Source organism: Tympanuchus pallidicinctus, unplaced genomic scaffold (genome assembly GCF_026119805.1).
Source record: "Tympanuchus pallidicinctus isolate F22 unplaced genomic scaffold, pur_lepc_1.0 scaffold1, whole genome shotgun sequence".
In the NCBI taxonomy this organism is placed as follows: Eukaryota; Metazoa; Chordata; class Aves; order Galliformes; family Phasianidae; genus Tympanuchus; species Tympanuchus pallidicinctus.
The window spans coordinates 35,705,251-35,710,831 of record NW_026294618.1 but is presented as its reverse complement, the minus strand read 5'-3'; the positions used below and the strand labels follow the sequence as shown (position 1 = coordinate 35,710,831).

The 5,581-nt window shown below is 37.3% G+C and overlaps 1 long non-coding RNA gene across 1 annotated transcript; it reads right to left on the bottom strand.

Moving 5' to 3' along the window:
• Positions 1-229: 229 nt before the first annotated feature.
• Positions 230-5,300, bottom strand: LOC128081703 (uncharacterized). The gene is made up of 3 exons (XR_008207382.1): positions 5,159-5,300; positions 2,427-2,537; positions 230-1,688 (listed from the first exon to the last, which is right to left on the bottom strand). It is a non-coding gene; the product is annotated as an uncharacterized LOC128081703 (long non-coding RNA).
• Between the last annotated feature and the right edge of the window lie 281 nt (positions 5,301-5,581).

Genomic DNA, 5,581 nt, shown 5'->3' with positions numbered 1-5,581 from the left:
CCATTTTACTGTTATTAATTATAATGATAGTCCTAAAGCAAAAAGGTTATTTTACGAAAAGCAGTGCGTTTCAAAAAAAATGCAACATAGTTTTGACAACATAGATCAACTAATTCTGTTGAACATCAATCTAATTTGAAAGAGGAATCATAACTGCACAAAAAATAGGGTTTTAAATTAAAAAATACGCCAGTGCATTGTGTCTATTATCAATACACTGCAATGAACAGAATCATAAATAAGGTAGATGCAAAGTGTTTTTAAAAATCCCTAGCAGTAACCAGCACACAGAAGAATACACTCACAGAATAATATACTCAAAATGAGATCATCTTCCCTAGCTTAGAGCATGGAGTTGTCTGTTATTTCTAACTTCGTACACAACTACAATACAGAGCCAGATCCCAAATCACTGAAATTAGCAGTAACTCCCACTCAAGAGCCAGTTTCCTGCTTCTGGGGTACATGGTGTACTGAAGCCTGACTCTAATCCACTTCACCATCTGGCAACCTATCGAGGAAGGCATCAAGAAAGTATAAAAAGCTAGCACAAGATTTTTCTGTACTTTCTATGTCCCTCTTAAAATACCAGTTGGGGTTGAGCTTTTAAACATATTCCTCTTCTAATCAATCCCTCTTTGGAAGGATTCTGTTGCAAGCCAATTCTGAGCTTTTTTAATTCAGTTGTGCCATCAAAATTGGGCAAAAGAAATAAAAGGTAGATAAGTAATAGTTTTTAAGATACAGTTTCTTAATCTGTAGATTGTTATATTACAAAGGAGGTACAAGAAGTTATGTTTGATTAGTCATAGCACTACTTTTCCTTTCTGTAAGTAATTACTAAAAGAACAGGAAAACTGTCTCTTTAAGTAAGGAGATATAAAACAAGAAGAAAAATAAACCATGTAGTGTCAGCACTTCACTCCAAATAGCATAGTTTGGAGTTTTCATGCCACTAAATTAACATATCCTTGGAATATGCCATAAATGATGAACTCCTTAAAAAGTGCTGCATCCAACAATTCTGGAATGCTACAACGCATTATTTTATCCATACAGATAAAAAATATATATCATAAAAGTAGACCAAAAACAAAATCAGCAGTAGGTTAGATAAAAGTGACCATGATTTTCCTCTATTTGTTCTACATACTCAGAATTAAGTCCAGGCCAGCAATATGTATTCTTGATGAATTGGAAAAGCCAATTTTACAAAGCTGAAAACAATTATGTGCTAAGTCATTTGGGAGAAAGAAATTAGACAGGAAATGTGGATAATAACTGGAAAGTGTTTAAAAACATTTTACTAGAGGATTAAAAAAGGAATGGAAGCTGGGCTGGCCTAAATATTGACTTGTATGAAAGTGAAAACAGATATGTAAGTCATAATTATTGTGCAAAAAAATACTGTTTACTAGAAGTAGTGTGTATTAGACAAAAGATTAGACAAAATAATTACAGAAATAACACTGAGGATGGAATCAAGAAATAAATTTTTTTCAACTTATTCATCAACGACTTGAATGAAGGGACAGTACACTCAGCAAATTTGCTGATGATAGAAAATTGGGAAGAGCAACTGACACACCAGAAGTCTGTGCTGTCATTCAGCAAGCTCTGGACAGGCTGGAGAGCAGTGTGGAGAGGAACTTCATGAAGTTCAACAGAGGCAAGTGCAGGGTCCTGTTCTGGGGAAGGAATAACAAGTACACATCAGTACAGGTTAAAGGTTGACATGCTGGAAAACTGTGGAGAAGGACCTGTGAGTCCTAGTGGACAAGTTGAATATGAGCTAACAAAGAGCCTTTTTTGTCTAAGAAGGCCAATAATATTCTCAGAAGCATTAGGAAGAGTGTTTTCATGAAGTCAAAGGAGGTGGTCCTTCCCCTCTATTTTGTCCTGGGGAAGCTTCATCTGGAGTAGCCCCTCCAGCTCCAGACTTCTCAGTACATGAGAGACTAGAGAGTTCATCAGGGGGCTGCAAAGATGATTAGGAGCCTGGAGATTCTCTCTTATGCGGAAAGCCCTCCCCCTCTATTTTTTCCTGGTGAGGCTTCATCTAGAGTAGCATGTCCAGTTTTCGACTCCTCAGTATAAGAGAGACTAGAGAATCCATCAGAGATCTACAAAGATGATTAAGAGCCTGGAGATTCTCTCTTATGAGGAAAGGCTGCAAGAGCTGAGATTATTCATCTGGAGAAGACTGAGAGGGCATCTTCTCAATGTGTACAAATATCTTAAGGGAGAGTATCAAGAGCCAGACTCTTCAGTTTTGACCACTGACAAACTGAAAGGCAATGAGCACAGGCTGAAACACAGGACATTCCATCTGAATATGAAGAAAATCATTATTGTGAGGAGAGCACTGCTACAAATTTCTCAGAGGGGCTGTGGAGTCTCCCTGTTTGGAGGCTGTGAAAACCTACCTGGATGTAATCCTATGCAAGTTGCTCTAAGTGACTCTGCTTGAGCAATGGGATCGGACTAGATGTTCTCCAGTGGTCTTTCCAACCTCAGCCATTCTTCTGTCTGTGTGCCTGTGAGTTAAAGATGACAGAAAAAAGTTTTAGTTTTGATCACAAGTGTAGTCGTACCAAGAACAAAAGTTTGTATGTTCTCTAATTGAATCTGGTATCTGAAGAAAAATCGCATCAAATCAGTTCTATCATAAGAAGATAACTTCTTATGCATTGTTGTACATTCAAACAGTAGATCAGGAGAATGTTATATAAATAAGTCCACAGATCTGTATAATTTTCAACTGAGCTTTAAAAAAGTTGACTGAAGAAATTCGAAAGCCATGAATGCTACTTTTTGTTAAGCCTGAGAACACTGGAGTAATTCCAACGAGGGCAGAAAAGGGAAGAAAAGCCAGCATCACACTAATACATATATATATATTTAATTTTATGTGTAATCCAGGCAACTACAGTCCTTTCAGCCTGAGCTGAAAAGATAAAATAATTTAAAAGTTAATGGAAGATTATTTTAGCAAGGAACTAGAGGTATGTCATGCAATTTCAAGAAAAATGGCTTAAGTGAAACTGGAATTTCCTATGAGCACCCCTAAAAGAACCCAGGTGTTCTGTTCTTAGGAGGTTAAGAAAAGGAAATGTACCAGACAGCCAACTACTGTCCTTCTGAGTCTCCAGACTGGCTAAGGGCAAACCTAACAAAACAACACTGCCAACAGAAGGATTGCTTTTTCAAAAGTGACAAAACAGATGTGAATAGTTCTCCATGCAGAATAAAACATTTTCAAAAGTGGATCAGCATTTTTTAAGCTCCCTAAATTTGGCAGAGTGTCTTTTTGTAACCCTGGCTCTTAATTTCAAATGTCCTTTATCCACACTGATATTCAAGCAAGGTTTGCCTGGCACTAAAGCCTGGGAAGAAGCTTTAGTGAGCCTGGTACTCAGTTCACTGAGAAATTTTCAGCACAGACAGGTTCTCTGGATTAATACAACTCTGAAAGTGTGAACTAACCAGGTAGCCCATCTAATAATTGAGACAACTTGCTAACAGGTTAGGGTTAACTATGTGTAACAATGGCATTGATTTATGACTGTCAGGTTCATAGTTTATTTAGATTGTTCAATTTAGTAATTTTCTCCAGCTTTCAATTGAACATTTTGGATCAGGTGTTCAATGGATTGATCAATATTAAGTACAATAAATCTCTGTACCACTCCATAAACAAAGTTGATTTTTATAGCTTTGGTGTGATTTAAACCTTTAACACTTTAAACCATTCTGCAGCACTCTTGTCATGTAACTATGTGCTTCTTCTTCACTTCACTTAATTCACATCAGGTTGTGTCTTAAGAATATACAGGGCAATGAAATCCACTGTGTGCTTAGACAGCCTTGATCCTGCAAATGTGCATGCATGCTACTGCATGCGGGTAGATAACTCCTTTGATCCCAGTGTGGCTGCTCACATATATAATAATGTTAAGGTGAATAAGCTGTAAGGGAAGGACTAACATTTGAATGTTGAGTTTTGTGGTTCATGAGAGCTTTCTAAAGATGCAGAGGCCATAGGGAAGGTCAGGTCACATTTGCTTGAATGTAACTTCTTTGATTTTTCCCCACATCAAATTCCCTCTTTCCCCCCCAAAAACAGGCTCGTATCTTCACCTCTAAAGCATGTATTTTACCTTATGATGAATGTACATGTCAAATGTAGCCTGATGACCATTTCCAAATGAATTTGATACTTGGTTCAGGGATGGGAGATTGAATCTTGGCAGGGGGGTGAAGCATGGATACAACACTGAGGGCTTCTCACAGTTTTTAAGACACGCTGAATGGCAAGCTTTTGCTCTTCATTACAGTGTTTCAGTGAAACTACTGGACAAGTCATCTCCCATTTGCTTGATTGATTCAACTAGTTCTTTACAAATTATCAAAGATGATGCATGAAACTTTCTGGAGAAGGAAAACCTCAAGTCATGTTTGGAATACAGATGGTATAGCAGGCAAAAAATAAGTCTTCTGTTTTGAAACTAGGGTTTTGTTCATACAAGAGCTGAAAAGGAAGGGAATACTCTCCCTTTCTTTCCTCAGTATAGTATCATTGACCTCCTGTTCACACACACCCATCACACTGTTCTTGAGTAGGTGCTGCCGGTTTTGGCTGACCTTCGCTGGAGATTTCTCTAGAATGGAGAGAAGCCATCTGACTAAATACCTCTCTGGCATGTGAAAAACTCGTAAGGATAACTGATGCAGTCAACACATGGAAGAATTTACTGTCTTACCCTGAGGTAAAAAGCAGATCCTCCTTAAGCACTTAAATAACTACAAGTGCTTTCAACTCAGGGCTGGTATAAAATAATAATAAAAATAACCAGTCTTTCTTTCTTCAAAAACAGAAGACGGGAAAGGAAAGAGTAACTCTCTGGGCCATCACCACATTCCTTCTTTCATCTCACATACTAAAAAGGCATAGAAAATGCAAAGCAGTTGCACATGTCTTAAAGAGCAAGTTAAATGATTACCACAGGCTGAGATCTTTTAATATCTGTTGAGCTGAGTGTCAAAGACTACACACATTTATGCATTTAACACAGCTTTAAATAGTATGCATAAATGCATGTTGCTGAACTGTGACGGGAAAATCAGGCAAGTATTTTTACTTATAAAAATATCCTACTTCTGTTTTGTTGTTCCATTGTGAAACAATGCCATATTCAGAATCCCAGGATGCAGACCATGAACACCTTCCTATTGCATCTGTCCCTGTGGATCAGCCTCTCCAAGTGGAACTCAGGTTTTTTTCTGGCTTCAGAGCTGCATTTTGACGATGTGGCTTTCTTATTTTCTTATGCCATCAAAACCTGTGAAAAGGGAATGAATCATGTTTCGATTTCTGCAAGAAGCTGGAGATTATTTCCTGTTATATTATGAGAAATGCTCATTTTCATATATAATGCAGTTCTCTGAATCTATAGACAAAAAAACAGGCTACAGAAACCAGTATAATTTTAAATCAACTGACAAAAAAAAAAAAAAAAAAGAAAAAAAGAAACTTCTCTTATTAAGCTAATCTCATAAAATAATAGCTTGTTATGAGAAG